This window comes from Rissa tridactyla, chromosome 3, assembly GCF_028500815.1.
Source record: "Rissa tridactyla isolate bRisTri1 chromosome 3, bRisTri1.patW.cur.20221130, whole genome shotgun sequence".
NCBI classification, from domain to species: Eukaryota; Metazoa; Chordata; class Aves; order Charadriiformes; family Laridae; genus Rissa; species Rissa tridactyla.
Window position 1 is genome coordinate 86,454,272 of NC_071468.1, and position 16,080 is coordinate 86,470,351.

The 16,080-nt window shown below is 45.3% G+C and overlaps 1 protein-coding gene across 4 annotated transcripts in view; it reads right to left on the bottom strand.

Annotated features, from left to right (window-relative positions):
* Positions 1-14,102, bottom strand: part of ANKRD6 (ankyrin repeat domain 6) — a 115,993-nt gene extending 101,891 nt beyond the window's left edge. For 3 of the 4 annotated variants that reach the window (XM_054196964.1, XM_054196965.1, XM_054196961.1), the window contains exons 1-2: positions 10,712-10,804; positions 10,214-10,347 (exon numbers count right to left, since the gene is read on the bottom strand). The gene's annotated coding sequence lies outside the window, so the exon portion shown is untranslated. Of the gene's footprint in view, positions 1-10,213; positions 10,348-10,711; positions 10,805-13,991 lie in introns of those variants that run through there. The other variant, XM_054196962.1, reaches the window with a different exon arrangement.
* Positions 14,103-16,080: the final 1,978 nt, after the last annotated feature.

Here is a 16,080-nt window from a genome sequence, read left to right on the forward strand (position 1 = left end):
ATAGAGAACCAGCTAGGCAGGAAATAAATGGTACAAGGAAAAAGCAGTCAGTATTCATAGTGGAGGGACACTAACCCTGCAGCCCCATGGCCATCTGTGTTAAGAATATATTAAGTTCAATATACCCACTAATGAATCACAGCAGGCAGGGAAAGATCACAACAGTTGAACGACAGAACTCACTGTTAATACTAAATTGTTTAGGATAAAGGCAAGTGCTGACTGCAAAGAGATACGGAAGGACTTAATGACACCAAACAACCAGTCAGTAAAATGGCTAGCAGAATTCAATACCATTTAAACAGACTGGTATTCACGGTAGGAAAAAAAACATCAACGTCATATGCATGATGATGGGCTCTGGATGATTCAGAAATGAGATCTTGGATTTATAGTGGATTGTTCTTATGAAAGCATCAGCACAGTTAAAAAGCAGGGAGAGTGCTAAAAAATATTACAGAGAATACAACCAAAAGCACCTTTATTCAACTGTTCAACTGCATCCTGGAGTTGTAACTCTGGCCCTCTCTTCTCAGAAAAGGTTTAGCAAAACTCGAAAAGTTTCAAGGAAGGAGAACATAAGACAAACGAAGGCAGGATATAATTAAGTAGAGGAAAATCAGGTTGGTGAAATACTAGAAGGCATCAGATGGAATGAGCAGATCTCAGGCTCAAAACAAGGGTGAAGAAATATCTCTTCTTCTCATAAGGCAATTTTCAAGCTGTGGTTTTCCTAACCTTTCTCCTCTGATTTTCTCAGCCTGTTTCCCATGCATTCAACATTCACTCCTCAGCTTGAGAGAGTCACTGACATGGATGCCCTAAAAGAGGAAAAGGCATTAAGAAGAATATACGGCATCTTTCCCTGCAAATGAAAGGCAGCCAGTGTAACAGAGGTGAGAATTAGCCAGACAGGCCACAAAAGCATTCACCTACACCTCCAAACCAGGCTCATCATACCTGCAGGCAAGTGACTTGCTCAGCCACTGGCCACCATGCAGAAAGAACTGAAAGAAATCTCCCCAGATGGATAGTCCTGTCCTAGTCAGCAAGAGATGTCCACGTCTCCCTCCTTCCGGTTGACTGAAATAACATGAATCGTGAAGATGGCCACACAGCTAGCGTTAGGCACTCTGTTTTTCCAAGCTATGTCAAAAGCATCTAGATCACTTGGTAAGTTTTTTAAAGCTCTTTGTGTTATTAGAATGTAAATAAATTTTATTTGTTCTTGCTTATTTTGAGGCTAGTAGCAACTAAGACAGCTCTCCCCCTCATCAGCCCTCTCTCTTGACTGAGCTGTCCTCATTCACCCCAAATCCAGTCCTGCTTTATCAGGCATACTGGTGAAAAAGCTATCCATCTGCAGAAGCATCTCCATTTGCCTGTCAAGACATCAGAGAAAGTGAAACGGATGATGGCATCACCCAGTGCATGCCAGGTCAGGATTTCTTAAACCTGGGCTTCTCCAAACTGATTAAGCATAATCTTACGGTGGAACAAAAGCATCCACCCTTGGTAGCTGATCATTCATTAATAAAATACTGTACTTTAAATTCACGCTTCAGCTTACTCCACACAAGAGTCTCCCATTCATACTGATAGACTTAAACCATGGCTGCATTAATGCAGGGCATTCTAGGATACCAAACAGCCATTCCTGAACAAAACCAGCACACCTCTGGAAGAAATCATTACACATTAAAACTGGAGTACCATCTCCTGTGCTGAAGCAAACTCATATCTGTTCCAGGGTTGGAACATCTGATCCTCCACAATCTCTTTTCTGAGGGGACATCTGACATAATCCTGACAAGTCCAGAGACTGGGTTTCAGCAGACCTAAGAGCACCTAAACCCATGAAAGATGTGAATATTGCAGGCAGCTTAACACAGGAGCAGGAGGAAAAATGGTTTCCAACTACACCTTGCCTCTGAGCTTTTTCCATGCTACTAAGCTTTTTGGGCAAAGACTCATATTTACCTGGAGGGCGCCATATGACAGCACACAAAAATGATAACATGATACAAGTTAAAGCGTAACATTTATAACATCAGACTGCCAACAGAAATCTATCTGAACTTCCTGTGCTTCCACACGCGCAAATTTTAGATCTTGGGGGCTAGTCAAAGGTTGAACTTATATAACAAAAGAGGAAGAATGTAAAGATTTGAGACCAACAACACTTAAAGGAAAAAAGGGCACATAAAAGAGCATGGTCTGATTTTATACAGAAGCCGTGAAAAGCTATGAAAAATATACTTGCAAGAATTCAGAAGCTGCTGTAAATTCTGGAAAAGGCAAAATGATAAGAAAGCGCTGTACTTTCAAAATCTGGATTTAAACCAGAACAATAATGTCAATGAAAGACTGCAGATGGCAGGCAGATAATTCCACAGCCAGAAGAAAAACCAGCCCCAGCCTCCCATCCCTAAATCCTCTCAAAAGACTTCAGCCAGACGCAGTCTAATCACAAAAGCAGTCAGAAAGAAAATGAAGGAAAATTACTCATATGTAAGCTTTACAATATACTAATGAACTGTCTTAAGCAATGGGCATGCCTTGCCAATATTAGTGCAATTATTTGAGACAGTAGTGATATGGTGAAAAGATCACGTCCTGCGCAGGACTGAATCGGCTGCAATTTCTGCAACCGTAGCGCATGCCCTCTTCAGAAAAGTAAAACATACCTAAAATGATTCACTGTGATCACTATTAAAAAGTTACTCAAAGACTGAGCTGACATATGATGACCATACCTTCCTGGTGCTTTTTTTATTTTATAAATCTGGAACTTTCCTCAGTGACTGACCCATGAGAGATAATTTAGGGAATTTTGACTCAGAAGTGTATCAGCACCATATAAATAGACTAGCAACAGGTCTTGCTAAGATGTCACATTGCAGATGCTGATAAAACCAACAGAAAATATTCTTGACTGGCTTAAAGCAATCGTCATCCCAAACTGGTAAAGAAAACAATGCCACTGCAATGCGGATACAATGATGCAAACCCTTACAAAATTAATTCCCATCAAATCCAAATGCATTTTCCATAGCGCAGATGAAAATGCTTTCATCCAACGCAATGCCAGGTCATGTACCCAAAACCTTTATCTTCAGTGGCTCACTCCACAAAAACAAATGGTGGTTAGGTGGGGAAAAAGGCAAGTCATGAGAGACAAAGGGAAAGTGAGGGACAGACTGTTAGAAGAAGCTTGCTTTAAGCCAGGATTTGAAGGAGATAAGATTTCATGATTTGAAGAGTGCTCCAAATATGGTGCTGATCACAACATAAGATAAAAAAAGCTTAGGCTTTTTTGGCGTAGCGCCAAATAAATTTTTCTTCAGGATTTGAGCAGACCCACTAGTGTGCCCACACTCAGCATTTCAAACCCCAGCTACCCCATAGCCCCCATACCCTCCTCCTGGCACCCACACCAGATGCTTCCATTCACCACTTCTCACAGACGTGCCCAAATCCCATCCCCAGGCACAGCCAGCTAGATGCACCCAGGGTTTGGAGGACCAGCAGGAGGCTTGGGGAGCAGGAAGTAAAGAGGCAGAGAGGAGCAGACAGGAAGACACGAGTGCTGGCAGTAAGACAGAGTCTACATGTTGATTGCAAGGACCTTGACTTTCATGCCACACATAGCAAGGTCAGTGACGAAGACCTATGGGAACAAAGTAAAATGGTGCAAGGGCAAGGCAGCAATCTACAGCCCTGCACCATATCGTGAGCTAGCTCTGTGCTCAATATTGCATCAGAAGTACATCACAGAGGATACCAAGACAACCACTCCACAACCGGGTAACGCAAGAATTCAGGTTATTGTGCCGTATTAGTTAGGCCACCCAAAGTGTATTCGTTGGTCACAACAGGACTGTTTCTATAGGACACCTTCCTCTTTCAACACTCAAGATTAACTACTAGTAGTAATGCGCTAGATTTCTTTTGACTGCAAAGTCCTGTGCAGCCTTAATGCTCTATTTACCACACACTTCTCAAATACATGTCCTAAATTGACATTTATTCATTCTGTTGCCTTTTTTTTTTTCTTTAATAGCATTTTTCATCCTGGTATCAAACTACTGCATACCAACAGTATCCTTCCCTGCTCTGCTGTCAAGGACTGCAGACCTGCATTGGATCTCAAGGGCTTATGTTAGACTTCCAGAAAGCAAGAACAATACTTGTATGGCCAAACTAGCACCACCTTGGATACAGAGCATCACTGTGTCATGTACCCCATCCTCCAGGGAAGCAACAATACAGAGAACATCCCGATGACACACGTGCATTCAAAAGCTACACAACAAATAGTACAGGAATTCACACGTCTTTATTCCAGCTCTTCCTAACTTTTGAACACCTCCCTTTACAAGCCAAATAGTCTTTTGAATGGCAGCATGAGACAAACCAAATACAGACAAGAGGAGAAGAAAAAGTTTAGAAAGAAGCCTTTACACATAATTCAGTGAAAGGTCACAGCAAGACACAGGACAGGCTTCCCACACACACACACTGTTGCTAATACGAAAATTATCTGGAAAATTTGATTTTCAAATTTAATACCAGTTAAAGAATCAATCTCTAAATGGAAATATTAATAAACTATACTCATAATAGAATTCATGGTAGGGTAAGCACAGATGACAACAATAACACCATCATTTAAATATCTCTCTTTTCATCAATCCAGCTCAAAACATACAAAACACACAAACAATGTGAGTGCAAGAACCCAGAGTCAGAAACAGAGGCTGTCCCATGGGACTACCAGAGCTAGAACCTCCTGTACTAAAAAAAGCTTTAGAATCAATTAAATCTTACGAACTGCAATTTGAAACAAAATTAATCTCTTTACATTCCTCCTACGTAATCACATGTGTACCAAGAAACACCTTATTACCTATCAAACACTGGTTTGCTAACAATACGTAGAAAAGAAAGCTAGATTTGAAGTTCATGCTTTTTTTAATTCCCACCACTTACCACTGTATAATACATAAAATTTTAACTCCTGTAATAAATACATTTGAACTTGAACAGGAATATTTAAGAAGTTCTTTCATTACTCTAAGGCCTATGGCAACTGGCCCACACATAATTGTTTGTTTGAACTCGAATAGGCAGAAATTAAGGTATTTTTCTGCTTGAAGTGTCAGGATGAAAAGAGCCTTTGGTTCAATTTCAGACAAATTAAAGTTCTCAGCAAGATGCTAAAATCATAGTTGCTTTAAAAAATATGTATTTCTCATTCAACTGATGGCTGAAAAAAATATTTTTTCCCCTAAAGTGTTATACTTTTGGAAGGTAAACCATGAAGGTAATCAGAATCTAATGCTCTATAATGTGCTGACAAAGGTTTTTCGCTATTAATAATTTTTGCCTCTGCCAATCCTTAGAAATATTAAGCCTTTGAGAACCAAAGCAGTAAAAATAACAACTTCAGCAACTACCTCTTTTGTCCAGTTTCACTAATACCTAAGATAGAATCATAGAATCATTTAGGTTGGAAAAGACCTTTAAGATCATTAAGTCCAACCATTAACCTAGCACTGCCAAGTCCACCACTAAACCATGTCCCTCAGCACCACATCTACACGTCTTTTAAATACCTCCACGGATGGTGACTCCACCACTTCCCTGGGCAGCCTGTTCCAACACTTAATAACCCTTTTCATGAGGAAATTTTTCCTAATATCCAATCTAAAACTCCCCTGGCACAACTTGAGGCCATTTCCTCTTGTCCTATTGCTTGTTACTTGGGAGAAGAGACCGACCCCCACCTCTCGACAACTTCCTTTCAGGTAGTTGCAGAGAGCGATAAGGTCTCCCCTCAGCCTCCTTTTCTCCAGGGTAAACAACACCAGCTCCCTCAGCCGCTCCTCATAAGACTTGTTCTCCAGACCCCTCACCAGCTTTGTTGCCCTTCTCTGGACCCGCTCCAGCACCTCAGTGTCTTTCCTGTAGTGAGGGGCCCAAAACTGGACACAGCACTCGAGGTGGGGCCTCACCAGTGCCGAGTACAGGGGGACGATCACTTCCCTGGTCCTGCTGGACACACCGTTCCTGATACAGGCCAGAATGCTGTTGGCCACCTGGGCACACTGCTGGCTCACATTCAGCCAGCAGTTGACCAACACCCCCAGGTCCTTTTCCACCAGGCAGCTCTCCAGACGCTCTTCCCCAGGCCTGTAGTGCTGCATGGGGTTGTTGTGACCCAAGTGCAGGACCCGGCACTTGGCCTTGTTGAACCTCATACCAGTGGCCTTGGCTCATCGATCCAGCCTGTCCAGATCCCTCTGGAATGCCTTTCTACCCTCAAGCAGACCAACATTCCCACCCAACTTGGTATTGTCCGCAAACTTACTGAGGGTGCACTTAATCCCCTCATCCAGATCATTGAGAAAGACATTAAAGAGAACTGGTCCCAGTACTGAGCCCTGGGGAACATCACTTGTGACCAGCCACCAACTGGATTTAACCCCATTCACCACAACTCTTTGGGCCCCGCCATCCAGAAAGTTTTTTATGTAGCAAAAAGTACGCCCATCCAAGCCATAAGCAGCCAGTTTCTCCAGGAGAACCCTGTCAAAGACTTTACTAAAGTCTAGGTAGACAACATCCACAGCCTTTCATTCATCCACTAAGCGGGTCACCTTGTCATAGAAGGAGATCAGGTTAGTCAGGCAGGACCCGCCTTTCAACAGCCCATGCTAACTGGGCCTGATCACTTGGTTGTTCAGTATATCCCACATGATGGCACTCGTTATGATCCGTTCCATAACCTTCCCCAGCACCAAGGAGAGACTGACAGACCTGTAGTTCCCCAGATCCTCTTTCCAGCCCTTCTTGTAGATGGGCGTCACATTTGCTAACCTACAGTCAACTGGGACATTGCCAGTTAGCCAGGACTGCTGATAAATGATGGAAAGTGGCTTGGTGAGCACTTCCGCCAGCTCCCACAGTATCCTCAGGTGGATTCCATCCAGTCCCATAGACTTGTGTGTGTCTAAGTGGTGTAGCAGGTCGCTCACTATTTCCCCTTGGATTATAGTGGCTTCATTCTACTCCCCATCCCTGTCTTCTAGCTCAGGGGGCTGCGTACTTGAAGAACAACTGGTCTTACTACTAAAAACTGAAGCAAGGGCAGCATTAAGTATCTCAGCCTTATCCTCATCTTTGTCACTATGCTTCCCCCCACATCCAATAAAGGATAGAAATTCTCCTTAGGCCTCCTTTTGTTGCTAATGTATTTATAGAAACATTTTTTATTGTCTTTTACAGCAGTAGCCAGATTAAGTTCTAGTTGGGCTTTGGCCCTTCCAATTTTCTCCATGCATAACCTCACAACATCCTTGTAGTCCTTCTAGGTGACTTGCCCCTTCTTCCAGAGGTCATAAACTCTCCTTTTTGTCCTGAGTTGCAACCAAAGCTATCTGTTCAGCCAGGCCAGTCTTCTTCCCCACTGGCTCGTCTTTCGACACATGGGGACAGTCTGCTCCTGTGTCTTTAAAATCTCCTTCTCAAGGAAGCTGAGAAAACTCTAAAGAATTGAACAGACACTAGGAGCAACTGCAGCTGCCAGAGATACTGAAATTGGTGTTTCAGCTTTGCCTCATGTAATTATTTATCCAGACTGTAATCTGAGTTTTGATTAGAAGGTTGATTTCTTCTCCCCCACCCAGAGTAGCAAAAAAATTAATTTAGACAGACATCTGATCCCATAAAATCCTGGTACAAAATTTAAATAACGTGTATTTGCATAGCAAGTAGGGCTGCGCTTCAGTTCATCACATTTCTCCTCAGTACTAAAGGAGTGTACATGTTCAGCAGGTGAAACGATGTACAGAACAGATATTCGAAAACCTGTCAATAATTCTCTACAGCGTACACACCATACTCTCTACCAGTATATCCATCTCACATGGCACTTGAAAAAAAATCTCAAGAATAATTTCTGAGTAAAAAAAGAGCAAATATTCTTGCACACCATCACTAGCTTGTGGACCCTTTAGGAAGAGCTTAGTGAATTCTCTCTTGACTACTCCACTCCCTGTTAGCAGGTGCTGCTGAAGACAGCTTGTTATGGCATATTGATAGCAGTTGTGAGAGAGAAAAGTGAAATCCTGGTATGCATTGAAGTTGGATCTACGTAGCTGGACAGGAGGCAGGGAAGAACATTAGCCCCTTGCTATATTGTTATGGACTGAGGTCTTGCCAAAATGCAGCTCTACACCTTCTATTCTTGGCCAGATCATTTTTGAAGAAGTCACATATTTCTTTCCTTAATAAATAAAAGGTTGATTGAAGAGAAGCTCAACATGAGCAGGCAATGTGCACTTACAATTCATTTGTGTCTGACAAATATCTCCCTAGGCCAATCTTGCCATTGGAATATGGTACTTCATTTGTGGTTTTAAATAAAATACTTCCACTAGTGACATGTTGCACTGTAGTATCTCTAAGAAAAGACAGAACTATGAGTTCTCTGGAAGTTCATCCAAAGTCCTAACTGTTGAGGGAAAAAGAAGAATTGCAAACCTGCAACTGATGAGAATAAATAAATAAAACAAGTTGGCAGATGGTATAATCAATTTAAGAACCCAAAAGTGCTTTACAAACATTAATTGTTACATGACCCATCCAAACAGATAAATATTGTTAGTCCTATTATACAGATTTAGAGAGTATGGGGCAGTACGGGTTTTTTTCTTACTGCACAAAATGACTCACTGGCAAAGTCAAGCAGAGGTGAAGCAGAAGGTAAGTGGAGAAATACAGTTCAAGGCTCGGTCGCTCATTACCATGCCCTGCAAGTACCTGTTTTATTAAGATCTAATCAAGTCCAAGAACACGGTAAGTTTGACAGTGCAAACTGCAGAACGTGCCACCTGTGACAGAGCATGATGCTAAGCCTGGTGCTGCAACTACCTTATATTGGTAAACATTGGAGCCCCATTTGTGGAGCCTGCTTCCCACAGCTTCTGTTCCCCAGAAAAGAAAACAACTCTACAAAAAAGATTGAAGAAAAGCACCTGGATAATCAGGAGGTTGATCACTTCATTTTTACCCATCATTTACTGATCATTTAATTTCTACTGTTCAAAGCCAGTCTCCTACATGAGATTGATAGCGCTGTCTGGGTAAGTATCAAGCAGCAGAGGGAAGTGAAAACTTTCCCAATTAAGTACTATCACAAAGCCACTTCTGAATTTTATTACGGTTTCTTTTCAAACAAACAAGGAGAGAAGCAATGAGATTACTACTGTTACAGAATCCCCATCCACTCTCGCAGACTAATAGGCCCTCACTGACACAAACAGGCATCCATCATCTACATACCAGGCATCTAAATAAGGATTTCTATAGGCATTATGCACTCATTGAAATCTAAAGGCAGGTGCCTAATACTTTATGTGCCCAGCAACTGTAGTTCAGGAACATGCAGTGGATGTAACTTGTATTTTCTGCTCAGAAATTATTGTTAAATTCTTAATTAGCATCATTAGGCTATGTCTTGTGGTCTGCAACGCAACTATCTTACACGTAATCATAATCTCCAGAAACACTTTGTTTTCCAAGTATCTAAAGAATGAAGATTACACAATACTTGGAACTTGAGCCTGCCAAAATAAGTTGTTATAAAACTAGCTGCACACCAGAACACATCACGTTGACAGCAAGTTAAGTAAGTAACATTCTCCTCAGAACAAGCCATGCACTCAAACAGTCCTATCAGTGGATCCTGCCTAACTAATGCCACATAAGAATTTAGTCTTTGTTACATTTTTCCATCTTTGAACAGATTTACTGATCTGCCCAGTGGATTGTTCCTTTAACACTAGTAGGACATTTTAAGTTAATTTAAACAACTAATGGAGGGAAGATCCCCCTGCCAGTAAGACACTCTCTGCCCCTCTCAGTTTTTTTCCCCCTGTGAACATAAGGTAGACAACAGCAGACGTCCTTCTGATCATGAAACACCAAACAGAAAACCAAACAATCACTTCACGCATAGCTATAAAAATACAAAGATATCAGTTATGCCTTTTAAAAAAACAGAGCGCTGCCTACAGCCTATGCTGTAACTCACACAACACCCCAGGGCGTGATAAGCCCTTTATTAATGCTTGCAATAAAATGAAGACTGCAGAACAATTACACGCCGTAGCCATGGATTTCTAACATCAGTAGAGCGTATACTCACAAGGAGCCGAGTCCTCAGGGGAAGCTGCTGTTTGCAGTAAACTAGTGGAAATATTCTCAGCGGAGTTTTCAGGTGATGTCAACAACAGGAAGGATGACTTGGAGCCAGATTTCCATTTCTCATCAGGACGCAGCCTTAAAAGTTGGAACGGGAACGTTAAAGGCGCCTCGTTTATAACCCCAAACCTGCAATTAAACCCTTATATACATACAGGCTCCCGTATCTATGCGGCAGCCCGGAGAGTTCGCGGGTGAGAGAAGGAGAGGGGGCGGGTCACTATTCCCGGACCCTAATAAGGAAACACTTTAATTACTAGGGCACCGAGCGCTGATTCTGCAGGGCCCGTACCCAGCTACAGCCCCGCCACCTCCGCGACCACCCCCCGCGGTCCCCGGCCGCCGGCCCCCGCCCCCCTCACTACAGCCCCACGCAACCCCGCCGGCGGGGCGCGGATCCGCGCCCGGGGCCCCCCACGCGTGCCGGCGGCGCCCCGCTCACCTCCGCTTCCCCCGCCCGCTTCCCGCGGCAGACGCTCCACCGCCCCAACCGCCTCCAACGGCGCCTCCGCCGCCAGCGGGCCGGGCTGTCCCGGAGGTGGCGCCGCCGCTGCCTCCGTGCCCGCTGCGAGGGCGACACCCAGCGGCCGCGGCGGGCGGGCAGCGCCCGGCCCGCCTCCTCCCCGCCCGGCCCGGCCCGGCCCGGCCCGGCGCCGCTCCCCACCCGAGGAAACGGGGAAGGTCGCGCTCGGCCCGGCCTGGCCCGGCCTACCTCCTGCCTGGCACCGCAGCTAGCGGCGCGCAGGGGTCGGGTGGGCTAATGCGAGCGTGAAGCCAGGTCCTGATCCCCAGCCTTGCGTCCTGGAGAGCTGGATGCTTTCCTGAACCTTCACAGCTCCTTCGCAGCTTAATTGTGGAAGCTCATAATAATTTGCGTAGGAATGGAGGTGCTACAACACCAATTTCGGGGAGGCCAGGTGCCCTTCCCTCCAGCAGGGAGCCGGCTGAAGCTCCTGGTGTTCACCGAGACGGTCTTTTGACTTCAACAGAACAAAGTTTAATCTCTGCATATTTCCCAGATGCTTATCTTTTCCCCTATAGTTTTCCTGGAGGTAAACATTAAAAGCATAAACCATGTCAATCTAGAAATACCTCTCTCATCCGTACCTGTGGCACCTGTCCCTTGGAGGCAAGGAAGCAAACGAAAACCTTCCCTCAACTGTAACCTGAAGAAGGACTTCACTGTGTCATAGAATCATAGAATTGCCTAGGTTGGAAGGGACCTTTCAGATCATCGAGTCCAACCATCAACCTAACTCTGACAGAAACCATCATTAAACCATGTCTCTAAGCACTATGTCTACCTGTCTTTTAAATACCTCCAGGGATGGTGACTCAACCACTTCCCTGGGCAGCCTGTTCCAACGCTTAATAACCCTTTCCATGAAGAAATTTTTCCTAATATCCAGCCTAAACCTCCCTCCTCCCCTGCAATGCTCTGGCCCACGTTCTGACGTCGGGACACCTTTCTCAAAACAGTAGCACTAATGAACTGCAATGCAGCGCGCTTTGAAGTCTGGGCTGGAGGTCAGAGAGGGCTGGCTGTAAGGCTCTGCTTACTGTGCCTGCTCACCACCTCACCCACCCCTCCGGCTGGTACAACATCCCAGGGACCTTCGGTTCACCCAAGTCATGTGTATGTGTGGGCAATTACGTCTGCACATCGGTAATTCACAAACTGGTAGGGAGGCAAGTTAGACGGGACCATCTGTAGGCACCAGTACAGGAGAAAGGGGTTTGCATGCGGAGGCTGAGCAAAATGATAAAAGCGGGTGTCCTGGTTTGAGTGACACAGGACTAATTTCTCTTCTAATGCCTGGGAAAACTGCACTTTTAGAAGACTCCAGTGTCTGAATTTGTGAAAATATTTACTTTATAGCCAGTTAGGCCATGGGGGTTTCAAGGTCTTGGTGTTTTCAAGCCTTGCCAGGTGCAGGCATGAGGAGAAGCAAGACCTGGTCACTTGACCCAAGCTGGCCAACAGGATTATTTCCTACCATGAACGTCACATTCAATATAAATTAGAAAGTTTGCTGCAAAGTTCTCTCTTCCTTGGTGGCAATGGTCCAGAGAACTTCTTGTCCTGGTCCCAGACCTCTGAGCCCTTCCCTTTTTCCCAGAGCCGTAGCGCTCGCAGTGTCCGAGATTTGCTGTCCACTGCAGGGAGTACACAGCTTCCTGCTGATATAACTGGCTGAGTATAATCCCTGTATATTTTATATTGCTATCAGGATCAATATTGGTTCATTAGTGTTATTAATGTTAATTATCTAGTCTTATTCTATTAAATCTGTTTATATTTCAGCCCCCGGGTTTCCTTGTTTTTTCCCGATTCCCCTTCCTGGGTGGGGAGGGGTGATTGGGTGAGACAATAATTGTCTAAACAACAACAAATTGTTGTGTGTTTCTCAAACTGTAACAGCAGGATCTGAAGAAGGAGAAAACAGAAAGCAAGCAGCTGGTCCCCATACAATGCCTGATCCCGCAGGCACGTCGCTTTCAAAGGCCGTTCCTCTGGCTTGCAGGCATCCTCAGGATGATGCCATAAATGAACTAAACATTGAAGTATCGCAGGCACCACCTAGATATATGATGAATATATTCTTTTGAATGCTTTTGCAGATGATTCTACTTAAGCATTTTTCTCTGAGCAATTACTATGGTATTCATCATCCTGCAGCAATAGTCACACCACAGGTTCACATCAAAACCCTTGGTGCTCCGCAGGAAAGATTTACTGACTGAATTTTGTGTTGTGACGCCTCTCTGATCTCAGCAAAGCTTTGTAGCTCTGTCAAAAGTATGGCACTAGTTTGAAGTCTGGCGTCATCACTGAAATTAGAATGTAATTGCTAAAATACATAAAAACATGTTGTGATTCCTCACACTACAATTTCGTTTGCTCGTTTCCATGTTCAGGATAGGCCTGCTTCATGGGAATTTTATTTTACTTGATATTCTGTAAAATTCTGATGTAGGAACGGAAGTATTTGTGTGAATATCAGTTATACTACATGTTAATTAAGTTCCATATATGTAAATGTTTGCAGGACTACTTTGGCTATGTTTGATCATTATGATGGAGAAACAAGATGTTAACACATTTGCAGAAAAAGTCGTTCTTGGCACTGAACTGCCACCACTCTATTTAACAGGAGTTTTCCCCCTTTAACAGAAGCAGGATGAGACGCTGTCATGATCCTGCAAACATAAATGCAGACGGGCTCCCTTGATTGTGTGGATATCAGTGGAACGGTTCCTGTGCTTAATTATCATTCACCCTTTTTAATACAGACAGCCAATTTTGTGTTCTTCTGAATATATTTTTTTTTCTGTTGGGAAGAGAAATTCTTGAGGGATCCCCTCAGCTCCCTGAAACAGAAAGTATGTCATGTCTATGAACTGCAGCTCCCCGTGGACAAAGTTCAGTCACATCTGATATTGGATGCATCATATGTTCAATCCCTTGTCTACCTGCCCTCACTACAAGTCCTGGGACTGCAGGCTGGGTGCTGTGCCATTATGTGCAACAGGCTTCAAAGTTAAATGACCTGACAAAAGAAAAAGAGGGAAAGAAAAAGACCAGGCGCAGAGGGGACAAGAAACAACTCGGTGGCAAAGGGACAGAGGAGGAACGAGTCCTGAAGCTTATGTAGAGTCCATGACAGATTATATTGCCAAGGGGTTGGCAGAAGTGCTTCAGCCCTACTCTAAAAACTTACCTGGCGATGAGCCTGGAGTCTACGTGGCTTTGAAGCTGTGGTCAAGCAGGAGGCCATTGACACCAGTGTTGTGGGAAGAGCTGCATTGTAACCAGTCCTGTCATTCCTGAGCTTCTACACCATGATTTAGTATTTCTATATCTCCAAAATATTTTCTCTCTCTCACTGGTGATGTTTCATAGCTCTTTGTGTAAAAGAAACCTCGTACAGACAGTCAGATTACTGGGCAAGACCCACTTCCCATAGCTGGCCTTGGAACCTCATAGCCCTTTCTGCGCAGTTGTGGTCAGCTGGTGAGTGAGGTAGATGGTCCTTCATTACAGACCTCAAAACAGTCCTCCTCTTTCCATCAGGAGTTTTCAGCAGATTAATGCCTCCCAGGGCTGTCCCAAGACACAATGGTGAAAACATGACCGGTAAAAATTCCTGCTCCAAACTTAAGTTCTAATTCCTTTTAAAGGACTTAATTTTGAAATGTTTCCCATAAGCTTTTGGTACATTGCTAATCTGTTCAAGCAAAACTTCCGAGCAGGTTGATAAATCGAGAATAAAGAAAGGCATTTCAATAAATTCGCGTATTGGTAGATTTGCCATGATGTGGAACATGCCAGAGGGATTTCTTCCCCCCGCCCCAGACAAAAGTGTGCCTCCATTATCTCGAGTGGGTTAGCGCAGCCTGGAAGGCCTGGTGATGAGAAGACTGCCATGCAGCAGAGAGGTGGGAAAATAATCAGCTGCGGGAAACACACAGAGACTCCGAACATTTAAGTCCAACCATTACACTGAGTGCAAGGAGGGAGAATGGGACAGGAAGAAGCAGTAAGAGAGAAACAGAAACAGAGGAAAATGTGCTGCTGGATAATTGGGAACTCAGATGCCAGTCAGCACAGCAGGCAGTGTGGGATGACAGCCAGGGGCTAACACACACGCTCCAGTGCTTAAACTGGTATGGGACAACAAGACCAGCGCTGGGAACTCCTGAGAAGGGGCCTTGCTGAGGGGCACAAGGTCTGTCTGATTCACAGCGCAGGTCTGGAGGAAGCAATGGCAGGCAGCTGAGCACACCTTGGTCTGTCAGGGGCTTCCAAATCCCATCCTCTTCCACAGACCTTTCACTACTATGGCTTTCACCACTATGGGAGTGCTGCTGGCACCATCTGGGCCCCACGGCGGATCCATGAGCTGAGTGGTGTGGGGCAGACACAGGCCCTGCCCAAGTCCCACCGTCTCCCACTTGCTGAAGGCTGAGGAGTGCGTGAGGGTGATGCAGGAGGGCCCTGAAAGTCCCATTTTGGGCTCCGGTCGTGGCAATGCCAAGGACTTGACTGACTTTGAGGCCGGCCGGGAGAGCTCCTGTAATAAAGACGCCAGCAGTTAATTTTGGCGCCACAGAGCGGCACACAGAATCACAGAATGGTAGGGGTTGGAAGGGACCTTCAGAGATCATCTAGTCCAACCTCCTGCCAAAGCAGGTTCACCTAGAGCAAGCTGGACAGGAACGCATCCAGGCGGGTTTTCAGTATCTCCAGGGAAGGGACTCCACCACCTCTCTGGGCAGCCTGTTCCAGTGCTCTGACACCCTTAATGTAAAGTTTTTCCTCATATTGACATGGAATTTCTTGTGTTCCAGTTTGTGTCCATTTCCCCTTGTCCTGTCACCGAGCACCACTGACGACTCTGGCCCCATCCTCTTGACACCCGCCCTTTAGGTGTTTATAAGCACTGATGAGATCCCCTCTCAGTCTTCTCTTCTCCAGGCTAAACAGACCCAGGTCTCTCAGCCTTTCCCCATAAAAGAGGTGCTCCAGTCCCTTGATCATCTTTGTAGCCCTCCGCTGCACTCCCTCCAGTAGTTCCCTGTCCTTCTTGAACTGGAGAGCCCAGAACTGGACACAGTACTCCACATGCTCCACCTGGCCGCCGCCGCCACTCCGCTCGCCCGCCCTGGCCCTCCTGAGGCTGCCTGTGCGCCGGTCCCATGGGTGTCTCTAGGCCCGCGGGACCGCAGGGCCCGGGGTGGGAGGCGGCGGCCAGCAGGCCCTAGAGGCCGCCGGTGAGCGGGGCAGCGCCAGCGGCGTGGGCCGGGCCT